We start from the raw sequence: 23,239 nt of genomic DNA, 5'->3' as shown, positions 1-23,239 counted from the left end.
CTGGTCCTCTATTCACTAGGCCATTTGAGCCCCCACTATGGTGTACTGGGAAGAACAGAGAAGAAGAGATATAAAAGGCATTTCAAATCAGTTGATAAATACACTGACTGTGTACCAGGAACTACTTTAGGTTCTAGGAATACAAATGCAACAATGATACAATCCCTGACCTCCAAGAGATTATAATCCAAAATTCAGGAAATATATATACTACATCCCTCTGGTCCTGCAGCCCCTAGCATGATGCCAGGTCCAAGGAGGCAGTCAGTGAATTCTTGTTGACTGATTAAAGATGGGACATTTTGGGCCAATGGGGCAGAGACAGAAAATAAGACTGAAGATTTACTCCTTATCTACTTAACCCTGCTGTATTTCTGTTGAAATAAACCCACCCTCTCAATGAAACTAGTGAATGATGCTGAAAATATCCACTTGCTTTCATCTAGGAGAAAGACATGAGTTTAAATCCTGCTTCAGAAACATACAAGCTTTTGTGACCTGGAAAACCTCTCCCAGCCTCAATTTTCTTGCCTGTAAAATGAGATAATAATAGTGCCTACTTAATACAGTTGTCATGAGAATCAAATGATATGCTATATAAAGCACTTTGCAAGCCTTTAACTGTATAGAAATGGCAGTTATTAGCATTTGTGATTTATTATTATTAATCTACTGATGTGGGGGAGAGAGAAACAACATGGATACAGATAAACACAGTGTGAAAAGCAATCCCTGCTCTCCAGGACTTCTATTCTGCTACTGACAGTCATGGTGGGCCATCCCACAACACAGAGCTTGTTGGAGTCACACACCAAAAGGCTGGAGGCCAAGAACAAAGCCTCAGCAAAGCCTGGAATCCGGATCAGTGGCTGAGTATTGGATTTAAGAGTAGACATTGGGTCCCCTTTGTTTTCTGAAGACATTTGGAATGGAAGCGGGGGTTCTGCAGGTGATTTCTAAAGCCACACGTTCCTCTGAACCTCAGTGCCAAGGTCCTCCTGACGGGCCACTCCTGAACTTCTGCCATCATCATTGGAAGAGATGATACTAAAGACCAAAATTGAAATGTGCAATCCACACCCAACCCACAGCATATTTTGTTTCACTTTGCCTTTATTATGATATTTAATTATGATAATTTAAGTAATATTTGTTTAATATTATTTGGTATTAACTCATTTAATATTACTTAATGTTAAATGATAATTATTTACCTACTTGTTTACTATTATTCAATACTAATTTATTCAATTTTAATCATCATTATTATAGCTAACAGTTACATGGCACTTACTACTGTGCCATGCACTGTGCCAGGTGCTTTACAATTATCATTTCATTTGATCCTCACAACCACCCTGTTAGCCAGCTGCTCTTATTTCTCCCTTTCTACAGCTGAGGAAACTGAGGTTGAGAGGGGTTATGACTTGCCTGGAGTCATTCAACTAATAAGTGTATGAGGGAAGATTTGAATCCAGATCTTCCTGACTCCAAGGGCAGTTCCATGATGCAGTGGAAAGAGTGCCAGGCCTGAAGGCAGGAAGACTCGATGATTTCAAATCTGGCCATGTGACCCTGGGCAAGCCACTTAACCCTGTTTGCCTCAGTTTCCTCATCTGTAAAATGAGCCAGAGAAGGAAATAGCAAACTATTCCAACATCTTTGCCAAGAAAACCCCAAATGGGGTCACAGAGAGTTGGACATGACTGAAAATGACTGAGCAACTACTTCCTGACTCCAGCTCAGGCCTGCTATCCATTATTTCATCTTCTTGGATATTATGAAATATATTAAAAAGCAGCATGAGAAAATGTCCTACACAAGGAGAAAACACTGCAAGCAGCCAGGAAGAAACAATTTGAGTATTGTGGAAACATAATCAGGATAATACAAGATCTAGCAGCTTCTACGTTAAGGAATCAAAGGGCTTGGAATATGATACTCTGGAGGTCAATGGAGCTAGGATTAAAACCAAGAATCACCTACCCAGCAAAACTGAGTATCATGCTCCAAGGCAAAATATGGATTTTCAATACAATAGAGGACTTTCAAGCCTTCTCGATGAAAAGAGCAGAGCTGAATAGAAAATTTGACTTTGAAACACAAGAATCAAGAGAAGCATGAAAAGGTAAACAAGAAAGAGAAATCATAAGGGACTTACTAAAGTTGAACTGTTTTGTTTACATTCCTACATGGAAAGATGATATGTGTAATTCATGAGACCTTTCTCAGTATTAGGGTAGTTGAAAGAGAGAGAGAGAGAGAGAGAGAGAGAGAGAGAGAGAGAGAGAGACAGAGAGAGAGAGAGAGAGACAGAGAGAGAGAGAGAGACAGAGACAGAGACAGAGAGAGAGAGACAGAGAGAGAGAGACAGAGAGAGAGAGAGACAGAGAGAGAGACACAGAGACAGAGACAGAGACAGAGACAGAGACAGAGACAGAGACAGAGACAGAGGGCACAGGGTGAGTTGAATATGAAGGGATATCTAAAAAAATGAAATAAATTTAAGGGGTAAGAGAGGAATATATTGAGAGAAGAAAGGGAGAGATAGAATGGGGTAAATTATCTCACATAAAAGTGGCAAGAAAAAGCAGTTCTGCAGGAAGGGAAGAGGGGGCAGGTGAGGGGGAATGAGTAAATCTTACTCTCATCAGATTTGACTAGAGGAGGGAATAAAATACACACTCAGTTGGGTGTCTTACCCCACAGGAAAGTAAGAGGAAGGGGACAAAAAACAGGGGATGGTAGAAGGGAGGACAGATAGGGGGAGGAGGCAATCAAAAGCAAACACTTTTGAAAAAGGACAGGGTCAAGGGAGAAAACTGAGTAAAGGGAGATGGGATAGGATGGAATGAAATATAGTTAGCCTTTCACAACATTGTGGAAGTGTTTTATGTAATGATACATGTGTGACCTATGTTGAATTGCTTGCCTTCCTAGGAAGGGTGTGTGGGAGGGGAAGAGGGGAGAGAATTTTGAACTCAAATTTTTAAAAGCAGATGCTCAAAAAAAAGTTGCTTTGCATGCAGCTGGGAAACAAGATACAGAGGGAATGGGGCATAGAAATCTATCCTGCCCTACAAGAAAGTAAGGGGAAAGGGATGGGGGTAGGTACTGGGGTGACAGAAGGGAGGGCTGACTGGGGAACGGGACAATCAGAATATATGCCATCTTGGAATTGGGGGGAGGGTAGAAATGGGGTGAAAATTTGTAACTCAAGATCTTGTGGAAATCAGTGTTGAAAACTAAAATACTAAATAAAAATGATAAAATTCAAAAAAAAGAAAAAAGAAAATGTTCTACACCGAAGTTATTTTTCTGATGCTTTATCTTAATGTGGAAGCACTCCTGTGTTCTCTAAAGCTGTACAAGAGGAGATGTTCTCTGTGAGTTTCTACCAACCTATCTCCAGGCTTTGAAGAGAGGTCTAGGGATGAACTAATGGCATGTCTATCATCTGAACACCAGCCTGACCAATTTAAGACTCTGGCCAAGATGGGTGCAGAATGATGAATCTCAAACACCATCTACTTAGCTACCAAGGGGTTGCCATCTTTGTTGGCTGAGGCAACAGTGAACCTAACGAACTTACAACCCCAGGGAACATTGACAAATCAGACAATCTAGTGTTGTGTCAATATGTATGATTCAGTCCAAAAAGTGCCTTGGAACTTCAGGGCAAGGAGAGCTTCAGCCGCAGAACCCCATGGAGATGAAATGCATTGAGACTCCAAGGATGGCTAGAATTCAGAGTTGAAGAAGATGGAAGGATCCTTCCAGGCCAGCTCCCTAACGGCAAGGTTCTTTTTTTTTCAATTTGTCCTTGTGTCCTCCACAGAAGGCATTTAATAAATGCTTACTCATTTGAATTGAATGTCCTGGAAGAATGCCAGCTGAAACTGCCCCATTACATAACATATTGCTTGCCACTTCGTTATTAGTTGTTTGAGGAATTGAATGGAATGTTAAGTGAGTGGGAAGGTGATGAAAACAGCCTGGCTTAAGCAAATAATTCACATTAAGAAACTACTAGTCATTCTTCAAACCACCATATCAAGCCTAGGGCCTTATGGACAATTTGTGTCTGGTAAAAGAAGTATTTTGATGTTCCTTGGCCCTCCATGATCTCCCAGCAGCTGAAACCCAATGTGTCTAAGATAGAATTCCTCCCCTACCTACACCCTACACCCACCCCTCCTTCAAACTTCCCTGTTTCTTCCACTCAATAATGTGGAGGTTCCTGGAGGGCTGAGACTGCCTTTGTATCCCTAGTACCTAGGACAGTGGCTGTAACATAGTAGACGCTTAATAAATGTTTGTTGAGTTGAATTGTACTGACTTTCCATTGTGGGGGTACTACACCCTTCTAGTCACTCAACATTTAAAATCTCAGAGTCACATTTGACTTCTCCCTCTCCCTGCCCCCAACAATAGTCTAGTCAATTACTAAGTTTTGCTGATTCTACATCCACAGTTATCTTTCATATCTGTCACCTTTCTCTCCACTCATATAGCCATCAACCTTGGCTCGTGTCACTTCTCCCTTGGACTGTTGCAATAATCTTTTAATTGGATTCCCTGCCTCTAGTTTCTCCCCTCAACAATCTATCCTCCACATACTTGTCAAAATGATTTTCCCAGGACAAAGGTCTAACTACGTCACTCTTCGGCTCTGAAATACTCATTGGCTCTCTATGATGAACTGCAAACTCTTCAGTGGACACCAAACTGGGAAGGAATTTAAATGCCAAACTAAAGAGCTTGAATTTTATCCTGTCAGCGATGGGAAGCCCTTGAAGCTTTCTGAACAGGGAAATAATGTGATGAATGCAGGATTTTTAAAAGATTAATCTGGCAGAAGAAAATGGGCTGGATTGGAAGAGGAGACTGGAGCCAGGGAGACCAGCCAGAGTCTACTAGGAAGGAAGCAACCAGCACTTTCTCCTCTAAAGTCACTTTGAATATGCCTTAAATGCCTGCATGTGTTTCACATATGCCAATGTAAGTATACATTGGCTCCCCCACTGAAGCATAAACTCTAAGAAGGCAGAAAACCTTTGCCTTCCATCTTTGTCTCTCCAGTGCCTAGCACAGTCCTTGACACAGATGAGATTTTTTGAGTAATCAATTGACTGATTATAATAATACCAACATAATCAGATAATGCCCTAAACTGAGTATGTGGGAGTAAGGTTGGGGTGGCAGGGAAAATGGAAAGATAGTCGTTTATACCAAATATGTTTCTTTTTCTCTGAAAACTAGTTTTATATAAATGAGAGTTTAAACACATTATATAACATTTAAACTAAAAAAAAAAAAGAAACCAAAACCAAACCGGTCTGTTACTTCACATGGCACTGGGCAGCTGTTGCTAGTAAATTGCAAGCTCGGCAATTACTACATTGACTGTTTTGAAATATTAGCTCAAATTTGTTCCTTTGTCAAAAGTTTAATTTGGGTAAAGCTGGCCTCACAGTATGGTGTTTTTCTCCATTTATGCATCCCCCAAAGGTAGGGCACTATTACTACTAAAAAAAAGTCTAGTCAGACAACATTGGACCTTGATGTGATGTAAGAAAGAAAATATCCTGCCATTGCCCCCAAAATTAAACTCCTTCCTGGTCAGGTGGGGCAAGTCACCAGAGGAATCCCTGTCCTGCTACCAAAGGCTGGTGGTATAGCTGGACTGGGTGGTAGTGGCCTTAACTTACTCTTCTGAGTCTCAAGGGAAGCTCAGAGCCTAGTGATGTTCTCTCAAATGGACAGGGAGTTCTGAAAAGGGAGCACCAAGAAGCCTCTAGACAGACATGGTCTCAGATGCTACTAGAGCTTTGGACTTGACTGAAACATTAGATTATTTGTGTTTCAGGCTGGGCACTGCCAGGCTTTACCTCTGCTTAAATGAGGGAATGTGAGACTGACTAAAATGCATGGCTCTTTTCAGTTTATTACATGAATAAGTTACACTAGCCCAAGTTAAACAGCAGACCCCAAATGGTTACATTATACAAACTGAGAGAATTTTAAACTCATGACAAGGGACAGAAGGGGATTTTTCTACTCTTTGCAAGGCAATCCTCACTTAAGTTCAGTGAGCCACAAGCACTTAAAACCCATGAACCTTCAGGGTCTCGTCCTTAGCCAGTCCAATCTCAAGGAGGAACCAGCATATGTTCTTGCACTGGTTTCCTGTAGCTGAATTACTGCTCTGTATTCTAGATGCTCAAATTACAGTACCGCTGCAGGCAAATTTCTTCTTGAATGCCTTCACTAGTTTCTTTTTATTGTAATCATCAATGATCCCCTGGACAGCAGTGAGGGTCTTCCTGCCATTTCTCTGTTGAATTCCTATATGGATACGATCCTCAGTCCCAGCAGGAAGCAGGTCATCACCCTTACTTGCAGCAGCAAAAGAATCAAAAAAGTGGAGGTTCTGGATAACAGACTACAATAAGATTCCTTTTCCTTGGTGGAAGCGGCTGTGGAAGATGGTGGTGGGAGAAGCTGGGCTGGGGTTCCAAGAGTCTGGAAGTGAGGGGCTCAAGGGGGAGGCTTCTGAGTCCTTGGCCAAAGCTCAGTGACTGGGGCCTATACCAAATATATTTCAAAGGAAGAACCAATAGGTGTTGGGCATTGATTTCTATATGGAAGGAAGGAAAGAAATGAGTCAAAGATAACTAAGTGACAAGCCTGAATGACTCATATGTCATTTATAGATCATATAGTTAGAGATGAGAGGGGCTCATCTAGTGCAGGAGGCCTTACTTATTTTGTGTGTCTTGGGACCCAAGACTGCCTAAGCAGTGTCTGCTGAAGCACATGGACTCTTTCTCTGGATTAAGTTTTTAAATGCACAAAATAAAATGTATAAGACTAAAAAGGAAACTAGGCCTGTGTGTATATGTATGCATACGCATGTGCATGTGCGTGCGTGTGTGTGTGTGTGTGTGTGTGTACACATTTCACATATTAATGAGTTAACTGACCCCCGGATAACAGTCCCTGATCTAATTCAACCCCAATTTTACAGAGGAGGAAACTGAGGCCCAAAGGTTAAGTGACTGACTCAAGGAGCCATAAGTGGTAAGAAGGACTCAAACTTAGCTCATCTCACTCCACATCTAGGATGCTTTCCATCATGCCACCATGACACTTCCAAGAAAGAAGAGTGGGGAGCCAAAGTTCTTCACAAAGGTCAATGCTGAGTTAAAGGGTGTAGATGCTAAATCTGAAGTGATGATGGAAGAGCCAAGTGGAAGTACCCAGCATGCATTTGGTGATATAGTTGTTGTTATGGAGGTAGATGAAGTCATGAGAATGAATGAGGCCCTGAAGGAAAGAGGGAATATCTCAAAGAGCCAAGGGCAGAGAACTGAACTACAGGTAAGGGATGAAAGGAGGAAGAAGATGAGCCAATGAAGGAGCCAAAGAGGGAGCAGGCAGAGAAGTAGGAGGAAAAGAACAGGAAGACAATATTTCAAGGAGGAGGAGGTAGTTAATAGTGTTTACTGCTATAGAAATAAAAGCAAGTAAGAACTGAGGCAAGGAAGTTGTCACTGGCCTTTGAGGAAGGAATTAAAGTAGGCCTTTTGAAGGACATTATTAATTTCTTCTCTCTCCTCTCAGTGTTGCTAGAAAAGTCTTATTTCTTCTCTTACATGGATCCTACCATATGACCACCACCCCCCCCACCCTGATTCTTCTGCTTGCCTCCCATCCTTCCGCACCTCATCCCAATTTCTACTTCCCTCCAGTTCATTCTGCTCCCATTCCCCTCCTCTTGTTGTTATTCAGTCATTCAGTTGTGTCCTACTCTTTATGACCCCATAGTCCACAGCACATCAGTGCTGTCCATTGGGTTTTCTGGGCAAAGATACTGGAGTAGTTGCCATTTCTTTCTCTAGTGGATTAACGCAAACAGAAGTTAAATGATTTCCCCAGGATCATGCAACTAGTAAGTGCCCGAGGATAGATTTGAACTCAGGTCTTCCTAACTCCAGGCCCAGAACTCTATCCACTGAGCTCTCCTCTACTTTTCCTCCATCCTCCAAGTCTCTCTCTCCTACCATGTTCTGACTAAATCTCAGTGCCTGGGTACCCAAATCAGACTCTTCTTCCTCAGGCCAATTATTCCTCTTTCTGTGGGCTTAAGTGTTCACATTTTCTTTTTTGTTTGTTTGTTTTTGGAGGGGGGAAAGCAAGGCAATTGGGGTTAAGTGACTTGCCCAAGGTCACACAGCTAGTAAGTGTCAAGTGTCTGAGGTCATATTTGAACTCAGGTCCTCCTGACTTCAGGACCAGCACTCTATTCATTGAGACACCTAGCTGCCCTGTACATTTTCAAAAGGAGGTTTAATTGGATGGTCTCTAAGGTCCCCTTCTAATTTCAAAGAGTCCAGAACACCAGTGGAAGTTCTTCCAATGCTATGATGGATAAAATAGTTGCCTGGCCTTGGAAAGCAAGGTCTAGCAAGATGAAGTTGACTCCATTCTACTCCCTTCCCCTACTCCTCTCCTTGTTCTTCCTTCTCATTTCCTTCTTCCCTCTGCTTCTTCCACCACCTCCTCCTCTTCTTTCTTTTTCTCATCCTCTTCCTCTGCTCTCTCTACCTTCTCTTCACTTTCTTTCTCTGTCCCTCTTTCTTATCATTTTTCTTTCCTTTTATTCTCCTCATCTTCCCTCTTCTTATCATCTTTTTCTTACTCTTCTTCTGCCTTACCCTTAACATCCAAATCCTCTTTTCTTTTTTCTCTTTCTTTTCCTTCTCCTCTTCCTTTTTTCCCTTTTATCTCCTGTCTCCCCTTCTCTCTCCTTCTATTCTTTCTTCTTTGCCTTTCTTCTTCTCCTGCCTTCTTTTTCTTTTCCTCTCTTTCTTTTCCTTTTCCCCTTTCTTTCTCTTCCTCTTCTTTCTCACATTTTTGTCCTTTCTCTTCTCCCCCATCCTCCTCCCAGGGCTGTCCAAAGTGACTGAGGATTGACTTCTGAGGCAATTCTTTAAAATAAGACCAAGTTGCAACCAGGACAGAGGGCTCATATCAGAAATTGTCTCCTGAAATCAGGGCCTGCTTGATCACACTCTCATCCCTAGACCTCTAAGATACCATTAAGGTATCAATTTGGAAAGCATCTTTCTGTGTGAGGACACTAATAATAGTCCACAAACCCTGCCCTCCATCACTCAACCAGTCTCATTACCCAAAACTATTATGGTTTTCCAATGTGTTCCAGGGATATCTTGGGAGGCAAGGCAAGGACAGCCTCCTCCCCAATCACATTCTCCAGATCAGAGTCCTGAGGCTATCTTAAAAGACTCCCAGCCTTCTGCTCAATGGAAGCACTTTTTCCCAAGCCCTAAAATGGAAATGTGCCTAATAAAGGGGAGCAATTACCATTTTTATTTAACATTTTCATGTAATGTTCTGTGATCGCCAATCCCTACATACCTCAGTTCTTTCCCTGTAAATCATCACCTTTACATTGGCCACACTGTTTGCTCTTTCCCATTTTCACTTGTTGGTGAACTAGCCTAATTCTACTCTGGCCTCTCCTCTTGGGTCCTTAGCTCCTTTATTCTATTGAAGATTTTGCCTTGGGTTATTCCCACAATCCTTTGCCATGGTTTTTATCTATGTGCTGCCAAATGAAACTGCAGAAAATCAAGGGACCGTGCTAACTGGGTCCACTACAAACTTACATTACATAGTCTCAGCTGGGCCCTAGTTTCTCTAATCTAATCAATATTTGCTCAACACAGCATCTTTTCAAAAAACACATCATCCTTCCTCAAACCTCCCGTGGTTCCCTTCCCCGCAAGCTGACAACCTTGCCCCACATTTCACTGAAAAGAAATTGAGGCCATTCACAGGAAGCTTCCTCTTCTACCCTGTACCTCATTTCATGTTACTTAAATACCTTCAGTGGCTATCTCCTCCTTCACCCCTATTTCACATGAAGAGGTGGCCCTTCTTACCAAGAAAAACTCCTCTGCATGTACAAGTGACCACAGTCCACCCCACTTTCTCCAGCAGATTGCCCTCTCTGCCATCCCTACTCTCCACCAATTGGCAATCGCTCCTGTCTATTCGTTGCTTACCTACTGCAGCAGTCAGTGGGTACCAGCCTTCCAGCTGCTTCTTGCTGACTGGGCATTTTCACTGGCCATCCCCTATGCCTGGGACACTCTCCATTTTTATCTCTATCTCTTGTGTTCCTGGTTTCCTTCAAGCCTCAGATAAATTCTCACCTTCTGCATGAGGCCTTTCACAGTCTTCCTTAATCTTAGTGCCAACCTCTGTTGGTGATCTCCAATTTAACCTCTATAGAGCTTGTTTGTCTAGAGTTGGGTGTTGTGGGAACTCCTTGAGAGCAGAGGCTGGTGTTTTGCCTTTTTTCATCTCCAGCCCTTAGCATAGTGCCTGGCACATTGTAGGCACTTAATAAATACTAGTTGGCTGACATAAGGAATATTGTTGAGGGGGGAGAAAAAGAGAGGGGTAGGGAAGAGGAAAAGAGAGGGGGGAGGGGAAAGAGAGAGGGGGAGAGGACAGGAGAAGAGAGAAGAGGAAAAGAGAAGAAAGGAGAGGAGAGGAGAAGAAAGGAGAGGAGAGGAGAAGAAAGGAGAGGAGAGGAGAAGAAGGGAGAGGAGAGGACAGAACAGGAGAGGACAGGTGATGAAGAGAGAGACAAAAGAAGGAAGAGCAGGAGAAGAGAAGAGAAGAGAAGAGAGGAGAAGAGAGGAGAGGAGAAGAGAAGAGAAGAGAAGAGAAGAGAAGAGAAGAGAAGAGAAGAGAAGAGAAGAGAAGAGAAGAGAAGAGAAGAGAAGAGAAGAGAAGAGAAGAGAGGAGAGGAGAGGAGAGGGAAAAGGAGAGGGGAGAGGAGAGGGGAAAGGAGAGGGGAGAGGAGAGGGGAGAGGAGAGGGGAGAGGAGGGCAGATGAAGAAAGAGAGAGGGGAGGGGAGGGAGAGAACATCACAGCAAGTATCCCTATTGTGCTGAAAATTTTTTTAAAGAGGAAAGAAAGGTTCATAGCAAAAATCTGCTCTCCACAGCAATTCCCGGCTATAAAGCTACTGGAGTTGTGAGTCCAGGACTGCACCACAAGTCAGCCCACCCCCCACACAAAAAAGCATCTAGGAAGTAGAGGGCTCTGCAGCAAAAAGAAATTGGATGCTGGCTTCTAAGGAATGATGCTAGAGTGACATCTAGAGTTGACAGAGAAGACTTTGTCATGTTGCTGGGCTTTTGTCTCTGGAACATCGGGTCCCTGCTCATCATTCCCAGGCTAAAACCATAGTTTTTGTTTTTGTCGTCATTTGTTTTGTTTTGTTTTAGTACATCCAAAGACAAAAGCTGGTTTATCTCCACAGAACCTCAAAAAATATTTCATAATGGGAAAAGAGAGGGAGAAGTTATAAGAGATAGCATGATAAAACCCAGAAAAAATTAGAAAGAGAAGAGGAAGAACAACTTAGGAAGAACATAAAAAAGGGGGGAAACATCTGGAGGACAGTCTCAAGATCATGCCAGATGAGAATCAGGAAAAAGAACTTGGGCTGGGGCAGGCAGGAAGGAAGGGGGATAAATATGATAGCTGTGATTAAATCCCCCAAGTGAAATGGGCCTCCTTGGGCCATAGTAGGTTCCATGCTTCTCTAAGCCTCAAATGAGGAAACTGAGGATCTGAAGAGATTTCATATGGGCAGAGACCACCTTGCTTATATTTTATTGTTTCTCTTACAACACCTAACACACAAGTGCATGCAGTAGGATATCAGTTTGGTGGAGTGGACAGAGCACTGCCCTGAAATCAAGAAAGCCCAGGTTCAAATCCTGCCTCCAACACACACTGTAAGAGATCAGGTAAGTCAATTAACATGTCTGTCCCAAAGTTTTTTCATATTCTAAATAAAGGTCTAGAACACAATGATTTCCAAGGTCTTTTCCAGCTGACTATCTATCACCCAGGTATCCTAGGAAGCTCGATGTAAGCGTTGGATCTTATTGCTTAAGAAACACTTTTTCATAAATACTATCACTGAGAATGATGGCTTTTTGTTTTATTGTTCTTGTTTGTAATAGCAGGGAATTAATTATAAAATAGCAGGGAGCCAATTTTAGTAAAGTCTTATGATGGATACTGTTACGGGGCGAGCTAGAGCCGAGCCCTGCCCTCCTCGGACCTCCACGCCCAGGGCCTGCTGATGTAAACTCAGGGCTCTGAGATATGGGTGGAGCCAGGAGGAGGGGTCTCGCCTTTGTTGCCTCCCTAGCAATTCCAGGTCTTTGCCCGGACCTGCTTGAGCACATGGAACTTCCGGCTCTCTGTCTGGGCTTGCTAGACCACATGGAGCTTCCAGTTCTCTATCTGGACTGCCTGACCGCAGGGAGCTTCAGGTTAGCTCGGGAAGAGAAGGGGAGGAGAGTAGGCGGGACCAGGGCGGCCCTAATGCCTACATAACCAAAGATATAAAAGTTTGCTTTTAACCTGAATAAAACGGAGTCACTCACCACCTTCGGCTCCCGCCCTATTCATTGTCCGCAAGATCAGGTCCTTTGCTGGACAAAGGCCTGGGTGTTGGGGGATAACAGACCCCAACAAGTTGGGTGTTGGGGTAGAGGACCCCAACAGAATACATACAGGGAACATTTCCAAAGAGACCAAAGAATTTTTTTAACTAATCTCAACACCAGATTTTCCTGTAGAGCGTTTTAAAGTAGGACAGCCAACAATAATATTGGCCAAAGACCACATGGAACACAAGACAGAGAATGAAACCAAATCAATTTTATGATCTCTCTGTGTCCCCCAAACCAGGAAGGTAAGAATTTCTCCTGCTTTCCTGTGCTCTGATTTTTCTACCTACAGTCTTTGTCCTGTCCCCCAAATGAGCCTGGCAATAAAAGGTGGTCTTAGTATGCAAAATAGTTCAATTTAACTCAGTTCTACAAAGATGTAGTAAACATTTACATGATGTATTGCACCATGCTAGGGGCTGGAGACATAAAGACAAGAATTAAAGCTTCTCCCCTCAGTGAGTTTACATTCTAGAGGGAGGCTGTGACATGAACATGGACAAGTAGAATAAAAGATAAGGGGGAGGGGCATACAAGCCATCAAGGGGTCCTAAGACTCTTTGGGGAAGGGGCAGGCGCTTTCAGGGGAGGAGATCAAGGAAGGCTTCACAGAAAAGGTGACTGCCAGGTGAGAACACTGACTGGATCAGTACTCGTCAGCACCTTGTCAATACTTTTTTTTATTTTTAGATAGTTGCCTTGAGGAATGAGAGGTGAAGTGGTGTGTCCAGGGTCACATAGCCATGATGCATCAGAGGCAGGGCTTGAAGCCCTGGAGTTTAGACCAGCTCTGTAGCCTGAAAGCAATCATCTGAAATAAGATTGGAAAGATGGGTTGGAGCTAGATTGTGGCAGACCTTAAAAATAGTGCCTAGGGATTGTGTATTTTATTCTATTGGCAATAGGGGGCGACGGAAAGCTTTTGATAAAAAAAAAGTAAGTTGTTCCTTTGGAGCTTATATTGGCAGTTGTGTGAAGGATGGATTGGAGAGGGAAGAGACAGGAGGCAGGGAAGGGAAAGAGGAGGTTCTTATAATAGGCCAGGAAAATGGTGATAAAGGCCGGACCCAGGGTGGGGCTTTGCAAGATGTGCCAACTGAGGGAATATTCAGTGTTAGGAAAAGGAATCAAGAAAACCAAAAGTCATAAATCTAAAACTAGAAGAGACCTCTGCTCTTATTTTACAGATGAGATAACAACCACAGAGAGGTCAACTATCTCATCTAAGTTCATACAGTTAATAATCATCAGAGGTGGGATCTGAACCCAGATCTTTTGACTTCAAAGTCAGTGGTTTTTGCATTGTACCATTCTGCTCTCCTGAAAATCCTTTGACTTCAAAGACAGTGGTCTTTCCTTTGTGCCGCTCTGCCATCCCCAGAGAACTTTGAGATTATAAACCTGGACAACTGGAAAGATGGAGAAGTTTGGAGGATGGGTAGATGTATTCAGAATGAAGTACTGAGTTCAGGTTTTGACATGTTGAATGTGAGGGGCTGGCGGGATGTCAAAGTGGACATATTTTGCAAGTACTCAAAGTTATGGGATTATAGTTCAAGGGAGAGATTAAGGTTAGATACCCCTTTGGGGGAATCTTGTTCTTAGAGGTATGGAAGTCAACAGAACTAAGACTGCTTTTTTATTACAAACATTAAGTATTAGGATTGTAAGAGGGCCCTTGGTCTTGTTTGTTTGTTTTTACCTCACCAATACTGCCCAGTGCAGTTCTGCTCTTCTACCACCACTACCCCCGGGGAACTATCCCTTATATTAAAAAATAACAAAAGAAAGAAGAGAAAGCAGTTGCACAAAACTAACTAGCACATGAATCAAGTCCATCCGTGTATGTGGTATGCCATACCTATAGTTCCCCATCTCTGCCAAATAGAGAGGAAAGTACATTCTCATAATCCTCTTTATTGGGGGTTGGGGCAGAGCTCATTCATTAAAACTGAAAAGCATTCAGTTTCATTTTGGGTTCTTCCTATCTATACTATTATACTTATCGTGCAATATTGAATTTTCTTAGTTCTGCTTACTTTATTCTGCATCCGTTAATACGCATTCTCATATTTCTCTGGATTCATCACACATCATTTCACAAAGCACAGCAATATTCCATTATACTCATGTAACAAAATTTGTTTAGTTTTTCCCAGTTTAGTTGCCATCTGTTCACTACTACAGAAAGTGCCAAGCATAATATTTCAGCGTATTTTAGTTTCTCTCTCTTCATCATCCCATTTTCAAACAATACCCAAAAACCATACTTTGTCCTTCCCTTTGAGTAAGATTTCTTTCCCCCTTCATAACTGTGTTATTTCAAAGTTCCGCGCATTTGCTCTAAACAGAGGCTTCTTAGGCGCGCAGTATCTTTGTCCACCATGATGGAATCAAAGGATCCTGAGTTTCAAAGTCATTGGCTCTAACCTGCTCACTTGACAAAGGAGGAAACTGAGGTCTGGAGGAGTGAAATGACTTGTCCATGATCTCCTAGCTAGGAGTTACCTAGAATAGGATACGAATTCTGCTCCTCCTTTCTCCGAGTGCAATTCTCTACCCATGACACCACTGATTTTCAAATCTCTCTCCCTGAAATTGTTTATAAGATTGATACCTGTATCTCTAACAGACTTTAGCCAAAACACAATCCACTTTGCTTTCTTCAGCAGAGGTGACAGTTGAATGAATCAATCAACAGCATTTGTTAAGCACAAACTTAATAGATGTTAGCCGATATGTTTGATGCTTTGCTACAAAGACAAAAATGGAAGGGTCCCCACTCTGAAGGGACTGCTTTGTAACATGAAGGGTTGGACTAGGTGACCCATAAGCCCCCTTCTCCCTTTTCCTTTGTATATGCTAGTCTAATAATCTATGAGAAAAGGCCCTTTCTAGGTCAGATAGTCTAGGTTTTGACATCTTTGGAAAAGAAAGGTTTGGACTAGAGATCATCGATGGTCTCTTCTAGTGCTCACATTCTGTGGTTCAATTCAATTCACGTAAGTTTAGATGAGGGATTGGTGTTTGTTTTTTCACCCTTTGTATCCTCAACACCTAGCAGAATGGCTGATATGCAGTGAGTGTTTAATAAATGGTTGATGAATTTGATTAAATAGTGATTATTTTGTATGTGTTACTCTAGGACAGGGGTTTCTTAGCCTGAGGTCCATAGACTACCACCACCACCATCGCTCTCTCTCCCTCTCTCTCTCTCTCTCTGTCTCTCTCTCTCTCTCTCACACACACACACACACACACACACACACACCAGATAGACTTCAGGAAGTTCATGAACTTTTATAAAATATTTTGAAAATTACATTTCAGAATAATCGGTCTCCTTTGTACTCCTACATATTTTATTTTATACATTTAGAAACATTCTTATAAGAAGAGATCCACAGATCCATGGAGATCCAATTCTATCTATGACAGAAAAAAAAAGTTTTAAGATCCCTGATCTATGAGTTACAAGGAGGAATCAATATCACTACCATCCAGGAATTTAAAGTTTAGGGATAAAATAGAAACAAGATATGACTCTTCCTTCAGAAAATGCTGCCTCACAATTCTCGTACTTTGCCTCTCAGAATGCTGACTCTTTACACACCTTCGCAGGTCCCAGGAGCTGAGAGGACTGAAGAAGAAAAATCTTCTGACCTCAGGCTGCAGAAAGAGAAGTAAAAATGATTCTAGATGAACAGTGGTGATTATCCTTATGTCTGGATGATGGAAATTGAATTTCCCTCAACCATCAAAGCTGAGCCTTGGAGAGGGCAAGCATGCCAATCAGTCAGAAAGGCAGTGCTGACTGCCCAGTGCTGGCCCATTAGAGAAGACAATGGATTTATCTCCATGAAGGTGGGCACTTCAGGGCACTTTACACACCTGAAAAAAATGACCAAGAAAAGTGAGAAAAGCTGAAGTTTAGTAGGGATGTAATTTAAGGAGATATCTTACATTTTTTGCATCCCAAATTGCACAAGCTCTGTCTTCTCTCTCAATTTAAATTCTTACCACCTCTTTTCTGTGGAATGACCTAGCAGGGTTTGGACATGAATTTTGTCTGCCAGACATCATTGAGCATTTTGCACAAATGTGTGTGTATTTGTGTGTGTGTGTGTGTGTGTGTGTGTGTGTGTGTGTGTGTGTGTGTGTGTGTGTGTGTGTGTGTGTGCGCGCGCGAGTACTTAGAGACCTTTGAACTGTATGACTCCAGAAACCTGGTTGCTAGTCCTGGCTCTTCTCCTGACTTACTGTGTGAACTTGGATAAAATCATTCCAATTTGGGCCTAGGTTCCATTATCCACAAAAGGAGATTAGGGAAGCAATGTTGCAGAGCAGGAAGAGCCTTGGATTTGCTATCGGGAAGATTTACTTCATAAACACTGCCTATCTGACTGTGATTTTACCTCTCTGTGCCTCAGGTTCCCCAGGTACAAAATGAGGAGCTTGGACTCCACAGCCTCTTAGATGCCTCCCACTGACTCAAGTGGGTACCCAGGTCCTGACACTCCCTGTGTGACCTTGAGCAAGTCACTTAACATCTCTGAGCCTCAGTTTCTCATCTATACAAAGAGGGGGGATGGGAAGATGTCTAGAATTCCTTCTACTTATGTCTATGATCCTAACACTTTAAAAAGTTGGATTTTTGCAGATTGAAGCAACTTTTTTTTACTTTGTTTTTCTTGGGGTTTTTGGTCTGTGTTTTCTTTTGCAATAAAGCTAATAAGGAAGTGTTTTGCATGACTGCACGTGTAGAATCTATATCAAATTGCTTGTCTTGTCAAGCAGGAGGAGGAAGAGAATTTGGAACTCAAAAGTTTTTAATGAATGTAAAAATTTTGTGTTATATGTAATTGATAAAAAATAAAAATAAACAAATTCAGTAAGCTGAATACTTGATCACAGTCGCCCAGGTAGTAAGGAGGAGAGCTGAGGTTTGAACACAGGCTGTATGACCCTGGATATGTCACTTTACCTATCTGGGCCTCAGTTTCCTCATTTGTAAAATGGTGGGACTTGACCTTGTAAACCTTCAAGTTGCTTTCCTGCTCGAAATTGGTGAAATTGTGATCATCTGACTCCCAACCAGGTGCCCTTTGCCCTGGGCCATGTTCCCAAGGAAAGCAAAGCCTTCTCCTACCTCCAACCCTTGTTGGCAAAAGGTCCCTATGAGTTATGCCTAATCTGTGACTAATGGGTGGGGCTTTCTAAGGCAAACAGAACCTGAAGTCAGGCACAATAATTGAACACAGCACACATGCCTGTCTCACCAAGGATTATTTTTTTTTCCATGTACACTCTGAGGACCCAGAAGAACCACAAAGGGGATGAAACACCTCACAAAATCACAAGCTTTGCCATATGCTGATTCCATCTAAACATTTGTGTTTGAGGGTTAGGGGAGGAGGCCACAGCCAGATTCTGTGCCAAGCCCACAACTCATATTTCATCTCAGAGCCAGAATTCTAGCCTTGCTTTTTCTGACTCAGGAACAGCATTCTACTCATTGTGTTAGGTTGTCTCTCTACCTATTGTATCAATTGTTTACAGGCCACAGTTTGGTGCTGTGAAAGGAACGCTGGACTTAGTCAGAAGGTCTGGGTTCAAATCCTATGTCTCTCACTTCCTGGCAGTATAACCTGAGATGAATCCCTCAACCTCTCTTAGCCTCAGTGTGCTCACCTGTGAAATGGGGACTTGGACCAGGTGCCCTCTGAGCTCTCTTTCAGCTCTGACTCTGTTCCCATGATGTGAGGAGATTCTTTCTACAAAACAGTTTCTGCAAGAGTAAAGCACAGGCCCTTACTCATTATTGACTTGGACACAACGTGGTCCCAGGGAAGTAAATATACAGAGAGATAGGCCAAGAAACATCCACCTGAATAAGTGAATCAGAATTCAGATAAGCAGACAAGCTGAGTCATCTGTGGAAACCTTCCCAGAAAATAACCCCTGATAAGAGAGAATTTCTAGACTGGAGGTTATCTCCCACATCTTGTCAAGGCCCCTAAGGTGTCCACCTGGTACAGAAGGTGCCAGTCTGAAATGGAAACCAATCGATTGCCATTGGAACTAATTGTGACAGGTCGTGTAAAGATGGAAGCCTCTGGAGTCCGATATGGAAAACTGAAATAAAGGAGATGTGCAGGGTAATACGTCAGTGCAGATGAAGCACTCTCTATAATAGTGAGACAGCACCTGGGGTGGGGTTTGGATGGAAATGAGATGTCCAGAAGCTAAAGACAATGGGGAAGTGACCAACTTCCAGGTTCAAGCACAGCCTGGATGACATTTTTAAAGACACCATTTTAAAGAGGCCCATTGCATTTCTCAATATAAAGAAAATGTTCCTAATAATCAGAACTACTCCAAAGTAGAATGGTCTGCTTTGTGAGGTAGTGAGCTCCCTGTGACTAGGTGGTTTCAGCAATGTTTAGATGACCACTTAAAGTGTTTGTTGAATAGATGTTTGTTCAGGTGTGGGTTGGACTGTAGGGTCGCAGGCCTCTTCCAATCAATGCAAAACAAATATTCATTAAGTCCCTACTAAGTGACAAGCACTAGCTAAGCTATGGAGACATAAGTAAAAAAGAATGAAACTATTCCTTCTCACTCCAGCCCTAACCTCTCTCCCATAGACATCTTAGACTCAACATGACCAAAGTACTCTCTTTCTGAGACTACCCCAAATTTACCCTGTCTAGATATTGTCTGTACATAGTTGTTTGGATTTTTCCCATATTGGGCTATGCAAAGTCACCTCCTCCAGAGCCATCTGGGTCCAGTGGCCAGATAAAGGTCAGGACAACTGGAGTTGGCCCAGGATGCAGTGGGGACCTTGGCCTTTTCAATCTAAGGTCTTTAACAGGTCTCAGTTTGACCGAGGCAGTGCCCATTCAGTGATTAAATCTCAATAAAATGGGGGAAAAATGGCCTCCTTAAAAAAAAGATCTGGGAGGGGAAGACCCTCAGGGTTTCTGGCCAAAACAGAAATAATTATTATTTACATTCATTCTGAGCCAATCAGGGCCCAAACAGTGACCAAGAAGGGCCTGGTCTGGGGCTAGAATGATCCCTCATTTGAATCCAATTCACTTGCATGTTATGGCATCACCTCCCTGATGTCATGGTCCTCTTAGAGAATGAAGGACAAGCAGCAACAACCCACATGGACTGTAAGCTCCTTGAGAGCAGGGACTATGGTTTTGCCTTTATGTGTATCCCAGCACTTAGCACAGAACCTGGAACTGGGCAGATACTTAATAAGTGCTTATTTCCTCCACTCAATCCTCGTTTTCCCCCTTTTCCTCCTTCTCTTCCTTTCTTCCTTTCTTTTTTCCCCCTTTCTTCCTTACTTTCCTTCATTCCTTTCTTCCTTCTTTCATCCATCTCTCCCTTCCTTCCTTCTCTCCTCCCTTCCTTCTTCCTTCCTTCCCTTCTTTCCTTCCTTCCTCCCTTCTCTACTTTCCTTGCTTCTTTTTTTTCCGTCTTAACTGACTCACAGAAAGAATTTAATTCTATTACACAAGACAAGTACACATAAAAATACATACAGCTTAAATATGTAGCAAATACCTACAAAATAGTTGAAGACAAGGTAGCTTTGGAAGGAGAACACAAGATTCTGTGATTGTGGGAGACATCCCACACTATCATTTAATCTCCCTCATCTCCACCCCCTGCCTTGTCCCTTGCTCAGATTTCACCGACCAACACTGCAATTTCTTATTCACTTTCCCAAGAATAAGTGAATCAAAATTCACATAAGGAGACAAGATGAGTCATCTGTGGAAACCTTCCCAGAAAATAACCCCTGATAAGTGAGAATTTCTAGACTGCAGGTTATCTCCCACATCTTGTTAAGGCACCTAAGGTGTCTACCTGATAGAGAAGATGCCAGTCTGAAATGGAAATCTTGCCTTCGACAAGAGTCTACACTTACCAGGCCATTGCTGGAAGATGACCAAGATCACATCAAGAAGGAGGGAAGCCCCTCCTCAAGATAGCTGTTCAGTGACACAAGGGAAAGATCTGCCCTTTGCAGAGGAGTCTGAGAGCTAGATCTGTCCCCAGTTGGACAAGGCGAATTCCTACGAGCCACACCATTTTCTTCTATCATGCAATTAAGTGAACACCTAATAAATATTAGGTTATAAATGACTGTCATTGCTTGTCACCCAGTGCACCTAAAATAATCACCCCTTTGATGACTCACTCAGATAAAGTTATTGGTAATAACAAAGCCTTTATCTGGAATTTGTTGGCTTTGGGGTCACATTACTGGAGTGTAGGCTGATGCCAATCACGATCCCGTTGACACCCAAATGGAAGGATGCCTGTTGCCATAGTGAAGGATTGGCCATGATCTGATGATGTCCTGGCTCATTCGAGACTCCCTAAAGCAGGGAGAGCCTGAGCCAACCTCTCACAGAAAGAAACATCTTTTTTGATCCCATGTATAGGAGATCCTCCACATGATTTGAGGGCCATCTGGAGGTCCTTCAGTCAAGTCCTACGTGTGAAATCACGATCAGCTCATTTTACTTCAATGCCTCAGGCAACATTCTAAGATTCTAAACTATGCAGGAGTCATTGATCTGTATCTGAGAAGGGAATTTCCACGCCAGGAACCCATTCATTAATAAAACAAAAGTCTAGAACCACATATATACACCTATACAAACACACAGAGGACTCTGCGAAAGCCAATTAGGTATCAGAAAACTAAAGGTCCAGATGGAGCCAGTTACCAATGTTCTTTCCAAGGGCAACAAAGTTTAGTGAAGAGATTGAGGGACCTAGAACCAGGAGAAACAGGATTCAAGTCCTTCCTTTGATACTTACTAATGATGTGACATTGGGCAAACCACTTAACCTCTCTGGGTCAATCAATCAATAAACATTTATTAAGCACCTATTATGTATCAGGCAGAGGCAGCTAGGTAGCTCAGTGGAAAGATGACTGGGTCTGGAGTCAGGAAGACCTGAGTTCAAATCTGAATTCAGACACTTAGTAGCTTTGTGACCCTGGGTGAGTCACTTAACCTCTGTCACCCCCTCAAAAAAAAAGGCAGCTAGATGGCTCAGTGGATAGAATGCTGGTACTGGAATTAGGAAGTTGTTGCTGCTATTCAGTCATTTCAGTCGTATCTGACTTTACCCACCGTGCCAACTAGCTGCCCCAGAATAAGGAAGACCTGAGTTCAAATCCAGCCTCCAACAGTTACTAGCTGTATGACCCTGAGCAAGTAATTTAACCTCTGTCTGCCTTGGAAGCAGCTAGATAGCTCAGTGGATAGAGCACTGGGCCTGGAGTCAGGAAGACCTGAGTTCAAATCTAGTCTCAAACACTCATCATTTGTGTGACCTTGGACAAGTCACTTAACCTCTGTGCCTTAACTCAGTGGAGAAGGTAATAGCAAACCACTCCAGGATTTTGCCAAGAAAACCACATACAAGGACAGAAAGGGCTGGACATTACTGAACAACAACAAAGTGCCCAGCACTGTGCTAAGCCCTGGGGATATAAATATGAAAAAAGGAAAAAACAGTCCCTGCCCTCAATGAACTTACTATCTAATGGGGGAAAATAACACACAAACAGTAGCTGAAAAGCTGAGGAAGGGAGGATGGGAAGGTACCCAAAGTAGGGTCATGGTGAAGTTGATCGGAGAGGTCCCAGAGTGAGAAATGAGAAGATGTGTAAGCTGGGCTCTGTTCTTCAGCGGGAGTTTGACACTCAAAGCTTCACCCTCTAATCAGAGAGGCAGAGGGTGGTGATGAGGTAATGAGCAAGGCTGATGAGAACTTCCAGGATGATGAGGTTATCCCAGCAATGAGCCTCCTGGGGCATGGGAGAGAAGTCCCAAAGTAGTGCAGCCAGTGAGAAACAAGGTCTCAGTTTCCTCATCTCTGAAATGAGGGGGTTGATCCAGATGACCTCTGAGGTCCCTTCTACCTCCAGCTCTGTGATCCTATGAGCCTGTGACAGCAAGTCCTGCCCACTCACAAGCAGGGTGACCTTGGTTTAGTCATAGTATATCTCTGAAGCTTCAATTCCTCACTTCTAAAATGCGGATAATGATGCTTGTAGGGCTTCCCTCACATGGTTGTTGCAAGGATCAAGTAAGATCAGTCATATAAAGCCAACCTTCCAGCACTATAGAAGCCAGAGCTGAGGCTGTTTCTTGTGACTAGAGGGAACTGAAGGCCATGTTAAAACATACTTAACACTAATGGAGGGTTGCTAGGGAGCAGGACATAATCATGCCCAGAATGGCAACCAGCTGGAAGTACAACCACAGCTTTTGTTGAGAGCTGTACTCTACCAACCTTAATTGGAACTTGGCGAACTGGCAAAGAAAAATTGCAGTCTGGAGGACATAGCATGAGATCAGATAGAAAGACCCAAAGGAATTTACAGAAACATGTGGAGGGTAAGGCCTAGCATCACTGGTAACTCCCAGCTTGTCGAAATGGTATGAACAGCTATGTATCTCTTCCTGCACAGTGATCCTGATGGGGTCTGGAAAAGCCTGGAGAGGGGTGAAGAGAAGGGGAAAGAGGAAGGAGAATCCAGCTCTGCCCATCCAATCTTAATGAGAGAGAGAGACAGACAGAGACAGAGAGAGACAGAGAGAGAGATAGAGACAGAGAG

The 23,239-nt window shown here is 42.9% G+C and overlaps 1 pseudogene; it reads right to left on the bottom strand.

Annotated features, from left to right (window-relative positions):
• Positions 1–6,106: 6,106 nt before the first annotated feature.
• LOC118842813 overlaps positions 6,107–23,239 on the bottom strand; it is a 32,204-nt pseudogene continuing 15,071 nt past the window's right edge.

The sequence above is a fragment of the Trichosurus vulpecula genome, chromosome 3, assembly GCF_011100635.1.
Source record: "Trichosurus vulpecula isolate mTriVul1 chromosome 3, mTriVul1.pri, whole genome shotgun sequence".
Lineage (NCBI taxonomy): Eukaryota > Metazoa > Chordata > Mammalia > Diprotodontia > Phalangeridae > Trichosurus > Trichosurus vulpecula.
Note: the sequence above shows the minus strand (reverse complement) of the source record. Positions and strands in the feature narration are given on the sequence as shown.